A 20095-nucleotide genomic window follows, 5' to 3' on the forward strand; every position below is an offset into this window, starting at 1 on the left:
AATAAAAGAGAAGAAAATGTGGATGATGAAGTTTGATAGTCAAAGCCCACTAACTAAAAAGAATCTGACCAAAAGTACTGCCTACACGTGGACATGTATCCTTAAGTATGGTGTACAACAGCAATTGAGAGCAAAAGATTTTAATAAAAAGGCTATGAAATTATACTGAATTAGAAGTTTCACAAAAGGATAATATCTAAGCACCAGATGTTATCAGCCTTGACTTAAATAAATTTAAGGGATTTATGACTCAATATTTATTAAAAAAGTAGCCAATTATGTGGAAATATACGACTATGACTAAAGTTGAACAACTTTAGCCAATTCCTAAAACATAGGAGAGAAAGGGATTATGCAACTTTTGTAGTGAAAAAGTTTGACAGTGAGAAGATTAAACTTGGAAGCTTATACAAACAATAAATTTCCATCAATCAGAGTAGTGGTACCAACATATAACTAAATACAGACTTAAAGTTGAATAAGGATAACATGTATCTGTGTATTAATTAATATCAGAATAGCAATTAACACTTTGCAGATGAAGAAAAGGTGGATCACTCATCCACTGTGGATGATTATATAATTGCGTGTTACAAATTGACTATCTTTTCTTTTTGATCGATTGCCCACCCCATCTAAAGTTTCTTCTTACACTCCCTTAAACTGCTATACAAATTTTATATGCTAAAATAATGCTCTGCTAAAGAAAACAGACTGCTAGTGTGCCACTACACAAAAAACTAATGTCTCCCACACATCTGTAGCAGAATCACTAACCCATATTTATTTATTTAACAATACAAAATATAAATATATCAAACACTAACAAACCTGATAAAGTTAGTACTGCAATCTTAGGAGTCATAAATGGAAGGGAGTGGTGCATGTGTTATAAAAATTATTGCTTACTTGTATGTTGTGATGTCGATTCGGTATTTGAAATTGCCTTGTAGGGACTTCTAAGGATACCTCACAATTATTTATTTAACAATATTACTCTTAGATGATCAAAATCATAAAGAAATACCAAACTAAATCACTACAAAGATCTACATGTAAATTTAGTTCTTTCAACTATTTAATTTCGGCATAAGTTTGTAGCTAGCATTTACCTTTTTATTCACCGAATTAGTTAGAGAATTACTTGATGCCGCATACTTTTCAATGGGGTCATATGTCATCTACGACCTAGTTAAATCAAACAACAGAAATAATTAAATATTTATATCATATAATTTCATAAACTATGTTAGACAATTTATGATTTTGCATATTCTACCCTCTTAAATTGACGGGGGAGATACATGTAAGGCCAAAGGTTACACTTGTGATATAACCAAAAAGAGGATGACATCAAGAAACCATATGGATTAATGGCAACACTGAGATAATAATGAACAATCTACTAAACAGCAAAATAACATTTGTGTTCGAAAGAAGGAGACACTGGCCAGAGAGAAAGTCGCTTCCAACCTTAAGATCGAGAAGAACATAGATTAAAGGCATAAATATCAAACACAACATTTAAAAAGAACGACAATAACTCACCGGATCCAGTCATGAACAATATTGTTGCAATTGAGTTCAAACGCTAATGAAAAATAATACAATGTGAAAGACAAAAATGAGTAAGTTTTTAACATATCAATATTGTATCTGGTAAAAATAAAATTTAAGAATCAAAGCTACAAAGTTACAATACAGAGAATCAATATGAGAAAAAAGATAATATAAACAAAATCGTCACATCCAAGGATCATACAAAAGATAATAAAAATTAATCTTACAAATTGAAACGTCGGAGAAAACCGTAATCTTGACAGGAAAGCTCTTTTGACATCCACTTTCATTGATCTTTAGAAAATCAATACACAAAAATTGTCAAATACTGATTTGAAAAATATAACAAACACATATTCGATATGCATATAATATGTATATACATATATTACTAAATCGCAGGAAGAGGAAGAAAAATAAAAACAAATAAAGAAAAATGAGATGTTTGAGATTTAAAATCAAACAGTTGGTGTACATACCTTGATTCGTGATTCTATAACCACTGTTGCAGAATTAATCAACCTATCGTCATATCCTGCCTAAATTAAAACTAATATAGGTAAAGAATAATAGTACAAACATAATAAATCTATACAAACAACGATACTAAAATTACATAACAGAGGGAGTGAAGAGATGAAGAAAAAGAAAAATTAAAAAAGAAGAAATATAATTTACTAACCTGTTCGTTGTGTTGCATTAGCAAATGAAACTCAATTAAAATCAACATGTAACCTGCAAAAAGAAAGAGAGAAAATGAGATTTGAAATTTTAGAGAAGAAGAAGATTAATTAGCGTTTGAAATTGTGTATATGTATATATCTATCTAATTTAACTGAGAGAGAGAGATTTGGAGAGAGATTAAGCCAGAGAGAGAGAGAAATGGGAGACAATCATGCATAATTAATTTGATTTGTTCAATATTTTCCATAGATAGCTTTATTTTTGAAATTCAAAAATTAACCAACTATTAATTAAGATGGGTCAAAATAAACTTAATTGGATTGTTCATGGATCTAGTAAAATATATAGTAATTGGGTTTTGGGTAAAAAAATTTACCCATGGGTAAACATGGGTAAAAATTTTTACCCATGGGTAAATTAAGGAGTAGTCATTAGGTATTATAGATGAGATTTTAGATATCAAAACAGGAAGTTGCAAGATTATCTCTAAAGACAAGCCTTAGCTAAAAATTTAACTAGCATAGTAAAATTAAAATTTATAATTAATATGTAAAAATTTATCATTCCAATTGGACTAAATTATTCTTTATAATTTCAGCGCCAACCAGGACTAAACCATTATGTATAATTTTAGCTAATCAGTTGACATTGACTATATTTATCAAATAAATTGCACATTATATTTTATTATATAATAATAAAAAAAATTTATTTATAAAAACTTGTAATAATAAAAAAAAATGTTAGGCCTCAATGATACTATAGAAGAGGGTTGAATATAGTATCTACAATCAATTCGATTATGAACACAAGTATGTAACAGAAAACAAGTTTATTCAATATATCAAACTCTGTTACAGTAGGTTAATCTACTCTCTCAGTGATGTATGATATCACTAAGAGCTGCTAGGGTTACAGTGAATAATATTCTCGAGAATGATAACACTTATAGTGTAAACCCTAATCTGTGTTTATATAGTACACAGTTACAAGATATCTTCTAATTGATTTAAAATATATCTCTTCCTAAAATATATCAATCAGATATTATCTTCTGTAGTGCTTTAGCTTTCCAACTCTCAAAGCATATCTTCTTTTGTTTAATCCAGATCCTCTCCGGTAAATCAACCGCTTTTCATCCCTGAAGTGTATGCACACTTAAGTTCTGATAGAAGTTCTGACGCCTTAAGTTCTGATAACTTCCTATCTTCAGTAAGTTCTGATATTTTGATAATAAATTCTGAAACTAAACAAATCAGATTAGACATGACATCACAAATATATCTAACAATCTCCCCCAACTTGTAAATTATGAAAAATATACAAGTTAATAGATTTGATGATGTGAAAAATATTTAAGTACAAATGCAATGAGATATTATTTAAAACAGCTAAATACAACTTATTGTACATGTAGCTTTACCAATATCACTGGATCAATCTGAATCTAAAGTGATTCCTTGTAAAGTCTGTTACTAGCTTGTCCTCGGCATTTCTCAGAACTTCAACTAACTGTACTTTGACTTGCATCAATTCTTCATCTTCATTATTACCAATATGATAAATGGCTGCTTTAAGTGTAGGAATTGATGTTCTTTCAAGTCCATCTCCAAGTCTGATAACTCTAGGATGTGAAGAGTCTTTATTGTAGCATAAGCATCTTCCTTTCAGAATTACCTCTACCTTAGCAGAATTCTTCCTCATAGGAATTTCTCTTCCATCATCCTCAGTGATTTTTGGAATGTATCAGAAGCTTTTGACCCAGAAATTTCGAGAAGATCTCTTATAGCCTTCAAAATATAATCTGACCACCTTCTTGTAACATCAGATTTTACTTCCAGAAGGTAATAAATATGTTGAATCTCTTTTACAGACTTCTTTAGCACATCAGAATCTGCTAGTCTATAAGTTCTGCCATCATTGAGAAACATGATCAATTTTTCTTTAACTTCTGATTCATCATGAGTATCCATGATAATTTGAGCAGACAGCACTTTGTCAAGGTGCTTTTGTTTGATTTCTTCATATGGTTTATCTGTCAAAATGAAAGGATCTCTGAGAGTAACTTTCACTCCTGTTTGTATCTTTTCTTTGTCAAAACCTAATCCAGACTTGTCTCTAGCTTGCTTGGCTTTTAACCCAAATGTTGCAAGTTGATTGAACATTAGATTGGTCTTAGGTTCCACTGGAGTAGCTTTGTTCCATAGCAGCTTCTTTTTATCAGCAATTGTCATCTTGCCCAAATCAACTTGAGCTCTGTCAGAGGTTGATGTCTTGATGACTTGTTCAGGATTTACAGATTCTTCCGTAGCTTGCTGTTCTGAAATTTCTTCAGGATTTGTCAAGTTCTGAACTTCTTCACTTTGAACCACTTGAGCTATGTCAGAGGTTGTCTTAGATTTTTCTATCACCTTTCTTCATTTCAGAGTTTCAACAGTTTCATCTTCTGCAGCAGCATCTTCAAATACTTGAACCATCTTGCACATATGATCCATCAGAATTTGAGGAATCTTCATTTTCTGCTTCTTGACTGTCTCCCCAACTTTTTCTTTTCCCTTGTCTTTGGGATCAGTAGTAGTTTGAGATCTAGTCCTTGATCTAGAAATCTCTATGGCAGATCTTTCTTTTATTACAATCCCCTTTTCTTTTGGCCTTGGTGGCTTTTTAGCATCAGAAGCTTTTGACTTTAGTTTGCTCTTCTCAGCAGCAAATTTAGCTTCTTCTTCTCTTAATTCCTCTAAATCCACTCGTGGATTATCCTTAAGGAATAGTCTCTTGGCCAGTTCTTCATCAATAGTTTGAATTTTGGGATCCTTGTAAAAGAATGTTGCTTTCTTTCCCTTAAATTTCAGAGTCTGCAAAAACTTCTGTGAATCTTGGCTTCCAGCTTGAATCATTACATCAGAAGTAATTGTTAGAACTTGATCATCAGAAGTTGTGATCAACAAGGGAACATCCTGATTTGTAGGCTTCTTTCCTTCCTTATTCCTCCTTTGAGTAGAACCAGACAATCTCTGATGAGAACCTGTCTGTTGAGAAGGAATCCTGCTCAATTGCTCTCATTGACTGTGACCTCTACTCTTATCAGAGTTTCCCTAGTCATCACCATGATCATCCTTTTTCTTCAGTGTCTTTATTGGTGAGCATTTGGACTTAACTACCTTCTCCCCCTTTTTGGCATCATCTATCAGGGGTAGAGAAAGAAGGAGTTCCACTAAAGATTGGATTTCATTGAGCTGTGTTTGTTGAGAGGCTTGATTCTGCAATACCTCATCTAGTTGGGCCTGCTACTTGATTTGAGCTTGCTCAATAGCTTCCACTTTTTCTTGAATTGGTCTGATAAACCTATTCTTGTCTAGTTTGAGCATCAGGTCTAGCTTATCAGCTGCTTCCTGAAGTTTATCAACCTTTTCATGAGTCTTGGAATGTAGACCTTGAAGATTTTTAGTACTGAGAACAGTGACTTTAAGTTGTGTTTTGAAATCAGAATTTATCAGCAACTCATCAGCTTTTGAAACATGTTCTGACAGAACATATGAGCTGGGAATGAAGTCAGGTTTATTCCACTCCTTTATCCATTCAACTCCTCTGTGAGTGTCCTCCCAAAGAATAGGAGCATCTTCTTCATTAAATTTAAGCAGTGCCTCCTTCCCAAGAATTGGAGCATTGACTAGAGCACTTGCTGGAGCACTATCTCCAGAATTTGATAAAATCTCATCATCTTCTGATAACACCAGAGTGTGTGTAACTGAAGGAGATTTCGGAGCTTCTGTTTCCAAATTATGATCTTCAGGTTCCAAATCCAGAATTGGTATAGTTGGAATTTCAGCATTTAGTAATGGAGAAACAGGCGGAGTTGACTCCTTTGCTGGTGGTGCTTCCAGATACAAAACAGTTGGAATATTCAACCTGTGAATATCAATTTCAGGATTTAACCCTGAATCTCCAACTGAGGCAGTTTCTTTGAATGGAGAGATAGGAGGTGTGATCACTGTGTCAGGAACAGTATCTTCAGGTTGAGGTGGAGCTGTCAAAGCTTTAATGACTGTAGGTTCTGATGAGATCAGAGATTCCTGATCCCCTTCCTCAGCATCTTCAGTATCCTCAAATTGAATTTGTGCAATATGCACACCTGCTCTAGTCTTCCTTGATCTTCTAGATAGTGGAGTGATATGATTTGTATCAGAATTTAAAGGTCTTTTTGTAATAACCCCAATTTTTGGGAAATTTTTGAAACCCTTATGAATAGTGTTTTTGCTGAATGAGAAAACTTTTCATGCCACACTATGTAGGGGTTCTGATATGGATATTCTGAGATTTTATTAGTACTTTATATGGGATATAAGTGTATGTAAAGATCGTCAGAATCCAAATCCGAACACTTTGATTTTTCCCGGAAATACACTAGATACGGAAAGATTTGAGAAAAAGGTAACAGGATAAAAAGGATTTAAATTAAAGGATTATAGGAGAGGATCATAAAAGGAATATAATATATTGAGAAAGGTTAAGGGAACCTAAGTAATAAGATCCCGGGTATGATCCTTCAAACGATAAACGAAAACGAAAGTTAAGCGAACCGTATAACAGATCAGCGGTCATTAGGCAAACAATTAGGAAGTTAATCAAAGGGATTAGAGAGGATGATGTCACCCAACCAATGAGAAGAGGACAAGGAGGGGAGGATGACATCATGAGGATGACACAAGCATGACATGGGAAGGAAGGAGATGTGGTGGCTTTTTAACCACACAAAATCAAGGGAAACTAGGTAATTTACTAAAACAAACACAAAAATCAAACCAACCAAGCCAAGCAAATCATTTTTCATCAAAATCAAAAAGAAACCAAGGCATTGTTCTTCATGCTCTCGGCCAAAAGAGAACCAGAACACTAAAACTGCTGTATCTCCTTCATTTCTCACTAAAATATTGTGTTCTATAGCTCATTGGAAAGGTATTGAGATGGCCTACAACTCTTGTTCACAAGTCTCGTCCAAATAATCATGGTAAGACTCTCATTTTTACAGTTCTTTAAATCGGACTTTTAGAAACTTCAAAGCCTAACTTTGTGTTCTTGATTTCTTTGGAAAGATCAAGCTTGTAGGAGGCTCCCTAAGGCTTCCTAGCAACTTAACACCTCCCAAGGAAGGTATAAACTTCAAACCCTAGCCTTTACTTTATTTGTTAGTAAGTTTAATGGTTGGTGTTGTGAAATGAGAAGCATGGATTGTGATTATTAGTAGTTTGGTTTGATTTGGAAGTGTTTTTGGTAATTGAAGCTTGATTATAGTTCATAGGTCGTGATTGTGGTTGTTTGAGTTGAAAACCTTGGAGATTATGGACTGATGTGGTATGGTTTAGGTGAAGTTTTGTTGTATTGATGGTTATGAGTTGGTTGGTGGTTAATTGGAGTAGTTTAAACATTGGTAATCGCGTAAACATAGCCGTCGTAACGTCCGATTTTCTTTGGACTGTTTTTGTGCATAACATTAGGACCCGAGAACCCCCTGCTAGATTATGACCACTGCCATGTTTAGATAGCTCATGTTACGAGCTTCGTTTTGATATGTAGTTCGTTCGATTCCGATGCACGGTTTAGGAGAAACGACCGTTTCAAGTAACGGCGTTTCGCGAACGAAACTTTTCCCCTCGCCTTACTTTGAAACATAGGTTAAAGACCAAAAAGGGTTAATTAATGCATGAAACATTTATGGTAAGTGTGTTAGGCAGTTGGTAAGACACTCGCGAAGGAATCGCCTTAAAACTCGTAAAGGTTAAATTATTAAAAATGGTGGAGCCGAGGGTACTCGAGTGACTTAAGAGAATCAGTAAGCGCAAAATGAGCGTTAGAGTCTGAGTTGGTTAGAGTATAGATTTACAAGTGACTTTGGTTTAATTCCAACTTACTTGTTGTTTATAGGTTACCAGACTCGTCCCGAGCCATTCGTAACCCCCAGTCGCTCAGGCAAGTTTTCTATCCGATATACTGTTGTTGTGATGTAAATATATGTATATTCATTATCTTGTGATAGTGCATGATTGTTATTAGCAAATTTTGCGATATATTGGAGCATGCTGATATGGTATATATGCATGTCTGTTTCGTAATCTGGTTATCTATCTGTTGATTTCAATGCTTATAGTTGCATAATACCTATGCTAGAAATAAGCAAGTAGTTGCGTATACCCTTAGTATAGGGGATAAAAGGTGAACATATTTCTAAACCGGGAGTCGATGTTCCCGAGTATATTATATATATATATATATATATATTTATATAAATATATGGATATAGTTTTTAAAACTATGGATCGAATAAGGTTTATTCGATACCTTTATTTTACTTAATTGAATATTAATTTGAGTATTCATTCGAGGGCTTATGACTCAGTTTATTTTATTATTTGAATATTATTTGAATATTCATTCGAGGGCTTATGACTCAGTTTATATTATTTAGTGAATATTTTTGAATATTCATTTGAGGATCTATGACTCCGATTATTTGCTGAGTTATATTCTTTATTTTATTAAAGAATAAGGTGTAAATAATCAAACTTATTTTCGATTATTCAAATAAAGATAGTACTTTCATATAAGTATATCTTTGGTTATTTAATATTCGTTTCAAGTATAAGTTTTAAAACTTCTACTTCAATTATTTTTATAAAGATTATTCTTTATGGGAATATTATTTAAATAATAATATTCAGTCATTTTCTAAATATTCTGGGGACTGATTTACTTCATTAAATCAGCTTTACTCCAAACACTCTATAAAGTGTTTTCGAGTCTTCAAACTGATTTTTAAAAGTTAGAGCGGATCCCAAAACTCATTTTTATATTTAAGATCTTCCTTTTTAAGGGGATTTAAATACTCGCTCAAAACCTGAGGGATCCGGCTCTGTGGTGTATTTTATATTCGCAACAAGGTTGCTGTCTTGATAAAAGAGTTTTTGATTACTTACCCAATATTCGGGAAGTAAAATTCTTGGAACAAGTTAATCCATTAACAGGCATCGCCTGGGAAATATCGGTGAGTTTTCCTTTCCAACTAGATACGACTTCTTGGTGGAGCCGTATCAACAAGTTCTACTTGAGGAAAGGGGGAACGAGCTTTACGTTTCAGAGTCATGGATTTCATCTGAACTAGGAGTGGCGTAAGTGGCCGAGTAGCGCCGGCCCAGCCTTATTATATTGGCCTAAATGGCCTGGAAGTTCCGTTAAGGCGGTCCATTCCTTAGGAGTTCAGTGTTCGGTTGACAAGTAAATCCGACAGGTTCTCCTCTACATGTAGAAAATGGTGGGGTTGTACTACTACGACTGATCATCGTAAGTGGTCTTCCTGGCGCGGCAAACTCCCGTAATGAGTTCATCATCCAATTGGATAATTTCTGCAACACTACCCAGAGCACTTCGATAGAAAGGCTACGGTTGGGCGATTGTTGAGTGTTGGCAGGGTCAAGTTTTCAAAATGATGTTTACATCAAATGAAGTATCTCGTAACTTCATTTTATTTTGATAATATTTTAAAGATTTAATCTATTCAAATCTTGTCTTATAATCTCATCTATGTGATGAACTTTTGAAGCTAATTATAACTTGAACGGTGGTAGTTCAAGTAGTATTTGGGAAAGATATAAGTATATTGGGGTATCTTGTAACTTCATCTTTTAAACTTATATCTAATTAATAATTGTCTTATGAATGACAAAGATTTTCAGAAAAACGTTGAGACAAGGTTAGATATATGAGATCACCTTGTAACGATATTTTTTTATATACAGTTATACACTGGGACTTTGTGTATATTATGCATGGAAGAGGACTTCCAATATTTTGAAAAGTATATATGTATATATATATATACTGAATATTTTGCGACTTCATCGCATTAAGATATCAACTTGGTTCATTTCTTTTGACCAAGACTTTCATGAGTACTATGAGAAGGCTCATATATTGTTAATCATTATACATATTATTTTGGTGGGCTTGCTGCTCACCCTTGCTTTCTTCTTTCATCACACAACATCAGATAGAAAGGATGAACAGGACCAAGCTCCCAATTCGCGAGCGGATAGGAAACATTCCGCAGTTTCCTATAGGCGTTGATGTCACTGTAGCTGAGGTAGGAGCTACCAATAGGCTAGGCTTTCAACTTTTGATGTACCAGATTTATGTATATCTATGAATTGTAATAATGGCAAAGAAATGTAAATTTATTCAGAAAACCTTTTAAGGTGTATTGTCATATAATTGTGGAATAAAACGACTTGTGATTATTTTTGGATGTTCATCTCTGAGACTATAACGTGTGGTGTGTGTGTTTATTGTGGGGTCACAGTACAGAGTAGTTGAGTAATTATTAAGATTGGGTGTTATTAAGGGAAATGGAACTCGTGACAACCCGGATCCCTGACCCCGGATTTGGGGGTGTTACAGAAATGGTATCAGAGCTAAGCGTTATAAACCTCAGAGATGATGGGACGTTAAGATAATAAGTTCACTAAGATAATAAGAACTCTTGCCAAGTTCATAGTCGGGCTACCTAACGTAGTACTGACAGTTAAAACCCTTATGGGAACCCTTATAAATATCGTGATAGGAGCGTAGTTTGTTATCGTATATGGTAGCAGGACTCCGAACCCTGAGGTTGAGGAGCAACATCGCGATGATATTTTATTACTAATTGGAGATCGGATTATGGATCCGATAGAGTGTCCTAATGCAGGATCGGATGATGTTGATATTGAGGATGTAGCGGTTGAGGATGTTGTCCTAGAAGGGATAGTTGTTGAGGAGGATCCCATGGAGGATCCTGACAGGATTGGATAAAGGACCACTGATGAATTGATGACCATGGTTTGGTCGACTACCAGAGGTAGGATTGGCCGGTCACTACCAGAGGTTCGTTCAAGTTTGTAAAGATAGTAGCCCCTTTAACGCGGCTTACTCGTAAGACTGAGAAGTTCGAATGGACAGAGAAATGCGAGAACAACTTTTAAGAACCGAAGCAAAGGTTGGTGACGTTCCCTATGTTGGCGTTGCCGGATGGAAAATGAGATTTTGTGAAGTGTAGTGACGCTTCGCATAAGGAATTAGGGTGCTTCTCATACAGCACAGCAAGGTAATCGCGTACGCGTCAAGACAATTAAGGAATATGAAATTCGATATCCCCGCCCATGAGCTTAGGCTCGTGGCAATAGTTTTACCCTAAAGATTGGAGGCACTACTTGTATGGAGAGAAGTGCGAGAATTACCTAAGCCATAAGTGCTCTAGTACATTTTCACGTAGAAAGAGCTCAACATATGCCAGAGGAGGCAGTTAGAGCTAATCAAGAATAATGATTGGGAGATTCTTTATCATTCGGGGAAAGCCAATGTGGTGGCTGATGCCCTTAGTAAAAAGGAGAGACTCAAGATGATAATGTCTTTGGGAGAGTTTATAAGAGATTTTGGAAATAGTAGTGAAGGTAACCGGAGCCGGTACCGAAAAGCTATTTGAGATTGCAATAGAGACCGAATTATTGGAAAAGAGCATACGGTGCCAGAGAAAGGTGATGAATGAAGGCAGAGAGCCAAAAAAATAGATATGAGATTAATACCGAGAGAGATGATAAGGGAATAATGAGGTATTCCTATAGAATTTGGGTTCCAAATGTTTAAGAGCTTAAAGATGAGATCTTAGATGAAAGCTAGTTTGAGGAATAAGAGTTAGAGCAAACCCTGAACGTGATAGTCAGGGAGGTCGCCATCAAGATAGAAGGAGCCCATGACTTAATGGAGTGGAAAATGAGGTTTTTAAATTAAAAGATGACCCCAATTATGGGGAGTAGGATGAAACATTTCATACTAAGGAAACAGAAAGTCGAGTAAGGAAAGGAGACCCGAGACGGTACTCCTATACGGCAATTCATGAACCTGTCTAAACAGAACTTATATTTTATTCCCAACCACCACCTTGAGGAAACAATGTGGTGTGAAATTCTTTCAGGACCTCTAAGTTGCTAAGCTCTCAGAGTTCCAAGGAACAAGCTGGCCCAATCGAGGCAAGAGCCTGGCTAAAGGAAATAGAGGAATCATTTGAGATTCTGAATGATTGACGAACCACAAAAGACTGTTTTTGTCACTTACCCTCCTAAGAGAGAGACCACCCGCTGGTGAAAGACCAAGAAAGGCACGGAGCCAGAGGTTAGAATAAACTGATTTAAGTTCAGTCAATTGTTTTCGGGAAAGTAATTCCCAAAGATAAGGAGATAGTGTAAAAGCTTTGGAGCTAGAACAAAAGTGGATGAGTATGATGAATTATGAATCTAAAATGTAAAAGTTGTCAAGATTCGTTCTAAGGACACGAATCCAGAATGACGGGATGTTTGAAATCAATGCTTATGTTGTGTTGGTTCATGAAATAATGATAAGAGAAAGGGAAATAAAAAGAAACTGAAGTGGAAAGGAATATAAAGGCAATAGAGTTTGAGAAATGATAAGGGAGTTGGGTATGAGGAAACCCTAAAGACTCGTAGCAATAGAAATAGAAAAGTATGTAATCGTCAGGATGAGGGTGATTCACCATGAGTTAAAATTGATGGTGGAAGGCATAAGAGATACATATATTTTATCCCCTATAAGTTGGGAGGATTCGAGGAAACCTTGAGGTAGTTCGAAGGATAAATAATAAGACGCGGATAGACTGAGGAGACAAGGAAGTAAGAAATTAGGATAATTGGATGAAGAAAGTGACCTTCAAGAATATGAAGTGTAAGACCGGTGGCTTGATACCCAGAAAGGGAGACGCCAGGTATGAAAGATATCCCAACATTGAGGTGACTGTTGAGATAAACAACAAAAGTAAATAAGGAATTATTAAGAAGAAGTTCACGTTGAACATGACCAATATCTTCCAGAACATCCATGTTATCATTACCAAATCAGGAAAGAAAAGCGGATGACCATTGTTATCTTTTGGAGGCCATATGGATTGACCTCAATTTGAATAAGGATGCTATTATGAAGTTAGGTATAGACTATCGAGGTGGGAATGATGAAGAAGATAATCTATCAAGGATATATGACTTGGTTTATCCATGGATGGATGCATGTACCTTTTCAAAGGTGGAATTAAGGATAGAACATCGGTAACTTAAAATGAATCCTAGGGGAATGCATAAAGGTTGGAATTTCACCCTTAATAGGGATAGTATGAGTTTTGACAGTATGAATTGGAAAGGATTAAGGTAATAATAACCTTTAAGGATCAGTGGAGAAATTCTTCAGAAGTATATAGACAATGGTTCTAGTATTAGTATATGGTATTTTGATATGCCCGGTATCTAGGGAATACAGGAGGAACGATTCAAGGATAACCTTAGAGGTTTTACAAGGAGAAAGGAAATATTCGAAATTCTCAAGAATAAAAATGTTGATAAAGGAAATATGACATAATTATAATGATGCCAAGTGGGGCACGTGTTAAACCACGAGAAAGTATGGATCGAACCAATAAAGGTCGAAATTATTCAGGGCAATTAGGACTTAAGATAAAAGATGTTTTAAGTATGATTGAGAGTCAGTCGTGACAGTGATTAACCTCTAAAGACTGAGGCAATAACTTATGGAAAAATGGTGATATTTTTTTTTACTCATCAGATTTTAAGGAATACATCTTCACAAAAGCAGTGATTGAAATAAGGTAGAAAATTTATTTGAAGGTGGTTAAAATGACATTGACTATAAGGAAATTTTAATATCAGGAAAGGCCAAAGAGGTGGCCGACACTTTAAAGGTAAGAGGATAATTATAGGCGCTTGTGCCAGAGGAATACATTGATGATGGTTAAAACTGTGAAGGTTGTATTATGGTTTGGAAGATTGACATTCCTTCTAATGACTGTGCAATACCCAACCGTAATAGTAGTTAGTAAAGGTTTAATTCGTGTAATCACCATGAGCGGGCTATCTATCTCAGAAAATACTATCTTGAGATAAGCCAGGACCATATTTCAAAAAGGACTAAACAAACCTTTGAGTTAAGTCTTCTATTGAAGGCATATGATTAAGAATGGTATTAACCTGCTATCGTTGCTTTGAGCGAAACTCTTCTGCAAATTTTATCTGCTTCATGTCATGTATGTATGTCAGAATCAGGAGTGTACTCCATGAATCATGAATGGTGATTATGTTACCTCCTTAGAAGGATTTGATACGACATGTATGGACTCCGTATGGTTAGCTATTAAGATTTCATGGAAAGTGAATGATGACAGTGGGTCAGTGGTGGACCATAGTAAGGCAGCAATGATTCTGCGAGTAACGAGCTGATTACAACCGTGAGAGTTGTATTGGAATGGATGTTGAGATTGAGTACCACTAATCGGGTCGTGGTAGTGTATAAGTTATCATTGATAGACTAATTAAGTAGAGTATCTACCTAGTGAATATTTATTCTTTCTTATCAATAGAGAGTCGTATTATTATACGAAGAAGGTTGCGGTATAGAAATGGGTTCTAGTAACGATAAGGTCTAGAATGAGATCCCAGATTCGATTTTCGATGTCGAGGGAGTTTCAAAGGTGATTGTGTATAAGCTCGAGGAAGAGCATGGGTCCATAGAATGATGAACGGAATAGAAATATTTAGGCATGGGAAATACGATGCTATAATACTTGATGCTGATATAAATACGTTTATGTTTTGTTCTCCTATAACAAACCTCTATAATTCAGAGGTAGGTTCCAAGCCAGATATTTTGTGGCAGTATATATTTTTTTTATATATACAATTCTCTTCAGTTCGTTCATTTCTCTTCTTTTCATTTCATGTAATCTGAGAAGAACAACCCTTCCAGAAGGGGAGGTATTGCCGAATGACTATCTATCTTTGTGATAGAAGCCTAGTAGGATACCACATGTTGTTTAATTGCTTGTCAAGTACTAAAGGCTGGCCACCTTCTGTACTAACTATGCGATATAACAAGTGTTCATGATCATAGTGATCTCTCAACAAATTCCTTTACTTCTATTTGATTGATCAAATTTTGGAAAATAGAAACAACTGAAAAAGGAGTAATAAAGTGGTGGTAGTATGCGGAATGGGAACACATTCGTGATACTAAGGTTGACGTGGTTATTAAAAGGTTATAGAACGCTAACGAGCAAAAGTATAACCAGTATAATATTAGGAGCGGAAGGTAGTAGCGATTACGAACTGGAAAAGAATGGGTATTGAGAAGTAAAAGTTCTAATGATAAAAGCTATAATGAGAGTCTGTGCAATAGACTTGAAAGAATTTGGAATGATCACTTAACGCGGATTAAGTTATCTTACGACAATAGATCATATGTCAGTATTGAGGTATCGCCTTATGAGATCCTTGAGGGAAGACAATGTCGATCTCCCTTATGTTAGGATGAAGTTGTAGAGCGCAAGATGCTCGGACCCGCAGTAGTCCACAGGACCAAGGATATAATAGATCTAATCAGAGGACGACTGGTAGTAGCCAGGAAGGACATAAGAAGTATGTCGATTTGACCCGAAAGGACAAAGAATAGGAAGGAGGCAACCTTGTATTGTTAAAAGTATTCCCTTGAAAAGAATTAATGAGATTCGGAAAGAAAGGAAAGCTAAGTCCACGAATTGTTGGACCCTTGGATATATTAAGGAGTATTGGGAAGTTAGCATATGAGCTAGCCTTACCCCAGAACATGTAGCGAGTCATAATGCGTTTCACGTATCAATGTTAAGAAAGGGTAATTCGGATGCCAGATAAATAGGGGCATATGAGCGTATAGACATGCAACCAGACGTAACCTATATGGAGCAACCAGGAAGGGTATAGAGTAAAAAGGAACGAGTGCTTAGGAGAAGGGTTATCAAACTAGTAAGATTTTGATGGTAGAACCACAATGTGGGAAAATTTACTCGAGAGTTAGAAAGTGCAATGCTAAGAGAGTATCCCTATTCATTTTCTATCTGATTCCGGGACGGAATCCTTTTAAGGAGGGGAGACTGTAATAACCCCAATTTTTGGGAAATTTTTGAAACCCTTATGAATAGTGTTTTTGCTGAATGAGAAAACTTTTCATGCCACACTATGTAGGGGTTGTGATATGGATATTCTGAGATTTTATTAGTACTTTATATGGGATATAAGTGTATGTAAAGATCGTCAGAATCCAAATCCGAACACTTTGATTTTTCCCGGAAATACACTAGATACGGAAAGATTTGAGAAAAAGGTAACAGGATAAAAAGGATTTAAATTAAAGGATTATAGGAGAGGATCATAAATGGAATATAATATATTGAGAAAGGTTAAGGGAACCTAAGTAATAAGATTCCGGGTATGATCCTTCAAACGATAAACGAAAACGAAAGTTAAGCGAACCGTATAACAGATCAGCGGTCATTAGGCAAACAATTAGGAAGTTAATCAAAGGGATTAGAGAGGATGATGTCATCCAACCAATGAGAAGAGGACAAGGAGGGGAGGATGACATCATGAGGATGACACAAGCATGACATGGGAAGGAAGGAGATGTGGTGGCTTTTTAACCACACAAAATCAAGGGCAACTAGGTAATTTACTAAAACAAACACAAAAATCAAACCAACCAAGCCAAGCAAATCATTTTTCATCAAAATCAAAAAGAAACCAAGGCATTGTTCTTCATGCTCTCGGCCAAAACAGAACCAGAACACTAAAACTGCTGTATCTCCTTCATTTCTCACTCAAATATTGTGTTCTATAGCTCATTGGAAAGGTATTGAGATGGCCTACAACTCTTGTTCACAAGTCTCGTCCAAATAATCATGGTAAGACTCTCATTTTTACAGTTCTTTAAATCGGACTTTTAGAAACTTCAAAGCCTAACTTTGTGTTCTTGATTTCTTTGGAAAGATCAAGCTTGTAGGAGGCTCCCTAAGGCTTCCTAGCAACTTAACACCTCCCAAGGAAGGTATAAACTTCAAACCCTAGCCTTTACTTTATTTGTTAGTAAGTTTAATGGTTGGTGTTGTGAAATGAGAAGCATGGATTGTGATTATTAGTAGTTTGGTTTGATTTGGAAGTGTTTTTGGTAATTGAAGCTTGATTATAGTTCATAGGTCGTGATTGTGGTTGTTTGAGTTGAAAACCTTGGAGATTATGGACTGATGTGGTATGGTTTAGGTGAAGTTTTGTTGTATTGATGGTTATGAGTTGGTTGGTGGTTAATTGGAGTAGTTTAAACATTGGTAATCGCGTAAACATAGCCGTCGTAACGTCCGATTTTCTTTGGACTGTTTTTGTGCATAACATTAGGACCCGAGAACCCCCTGCTAGATTATGACCACTGCCATGTTTAGATAGCTCATGTTACGAGCTTCGTTTTGATATGTAGTTCGTTCGATTCCGATGCACGGTTTAGGAGAAACGACCGTTTCAAGTAACGGCGTTTCGCGAACGAAACTTTTCCCCTCGCCTTACTTTGAAACATAGGTTAAAGACCAAAAAGGGTTAATTAATGCATGAAACATTTATGGTAAGTGTGTTAGGCAGTTGGTAAGACACTCGCGAAGGAATCGCCTTAAAACTCGTAAAGGTTAAATTATTAAAAATGGTGGAGCCGAGGGTACTCGAGTGACTTAAGAGAATCAGTAAGCGCAAAATGAGCGTTAGAGTCTGAGTTGGTTAGAGTATAGATTTACAAGTGACTTTGGTTTAATTCCAACTTACTTGTTGTTTATAGGTTACCAGACTCGTCCCGAGCCATTCGTAACCCCCAGTCGCTCAGGCAAGTTTTCTATCCGATATACTGTTGTTGTGATGTAAATATATGTATATGCATTATCTTGTGATAGTGCATGATTGTTATTAGCAAATTTTGCGATATATTGGAGCACGCTGATATGGTATATATGCATGTCTGTTTCGTAATCTGGTTATCTATCTGTTGATTTCAATGCTTATAGTTGCATAATACCTATGCTAGAAATAAGCAAGTAGTTGCGTATACCCTTAGTATAGGGGATAAAAGGTGAACATATTTCTAAACCGAGAGTCGATGTTCCCGAGTATATTATATATATATATATTTATATAAATATATGGATATAGTTTTTAAAACTATGGATCGAATAAGGTTTATTCGATACCTTTATTTTACTTAATTGAATATTAATTTGAGTATTCATTCGAGGGCTTATGACTCAGTTTATTTTATTATTTGAATATTATTTGAATATTCATTCGAGGGCTTATGACTCAGTTTATATTATTTAGTGAATATTTTTGAATATTCATTTGAGGATCTATGACTCCGATTATTTGCTGAGTTATATTCTTTATTTTATTAAAGAATAAGGTGTAAATAATCAAACTTATTTTCGATTATTCAAATAAAGATAGTACTTTCATATAAGTATATCTTTGGTTATTTAATATTCGTTTCAAGTATAAGTTTTAAAACTTCTACTTCAATTATTTTTATAAAGATTATTCTTTATGGGAATATTATTTAAATAATAATATTCAGTCATTTTCTAAATATTCTGGGGACTGATTTACTTCATTAAATCAGCTTTACTCCAAACACTCTATAAAGTGTTTTCGAGTCTTCAAACTGATTTTTAAAAGTTAGAGCGGATCCCAAAACTCATTTTTATATTTAAGATCTTCCTTTTTAAGGGGATTTAAATACTCGCTCAAAACCTGAGGGATCCGGCTCTGTGGTGTATTTTATATTCGCAACAAGGTTGCTGTCTTGATAAAAGAGTTTTTGATTACTTACCCAATATTCGGGAAGTAAAATTCTTGGAACAAGTTAATCCATTAACAGGCATCGCCTGGGAAATATCGGTGAGTTTTCCTTTCCAACTAGATACGACTTCTTGGTGGAGCCGTATCAACAAGTTCTACTTGAGGAAAGGGGGAACGAGCTTTACGTTTCAAAGTCATGGATTTCATCTGAACTAGGAGTGGCGTAAGTGGCCGAGTAGCGCCGGCCCAGCCTTATTATATTGGCCCAAATGGCCTGGAAGTTCCGTTAAGGTGGTCCATTCCTTAGGAGTTCAGTGTTCGGTTGACAAGTAAATCCGACAGGTTCTCCTCTACATGTAGAAAATGGTGGGGTTGTACTACTACGACTGATCATCGTAAGTGGTCTTCCTGGCGCGGCAAACTCCCGTAATGAGTTCATCATCCAATTGGATAATTTCTGCAACACTACCCAGAGCACTTCGATAGAAAGGCTACGGTTGGGCGATTGTTGAGTGTTGGCAGGGTTAAGTTTTCAAAATGATGTTTACATCAAATGAAGTATCTCGTAACTTCATTTTATTTTGATAATATTTTAAAGATTTAATCTATTCAAATCTTGTCTTATAATCTCATCTATGTGATGAACTTTTGAAGCTAATTATAACTTGAACGGTGGTAGTTCAAGTAGTATTTGGGAAAGATATAAGTATATTGGGGTATCTTGTAACTTCATCTTTTAAACTTATATCTAATTAATAATTGTCTTATGAATGACAAAGATTTTCAGAAAAACATTGAGACAAGGTTAGATATATGAGATCACCTTGTAACGATATTTTTTTATATACAGTTATACACTGGGACTTTGTGTATATTATGCATGGAAGAGGACTTCCAATATTTTGAAAAGTATATATGTATATATATATACTGAATATTTTGCGACTTCATCGCATTAAGATATCAACTTGGTTCATTTCTTTTGACCAAGACTTTCATGAGTACTATGAGAAGGCTCATATATTGTTAATCATTATACATATTATTTTGGTGGGCTTGCTGCTCACCCTTGCTTTCTTCTTTCATCACACAACATCAGATAGAAAGGATGA

Source organism: Apium graveolens, chromosome 5, assembly GCF_009905375.1.
Source record: "Apium graveolens cultivar Ventura chromosome 5, ASM990537v1, whole genome shotgun sequence".
Classification (NCBI taxonomy): Eukaryota; Viridiplantae; Streptophyta; class Magnoliopsida; order Apiales; family Apiaceae; genus Apium; species Apium graveolens.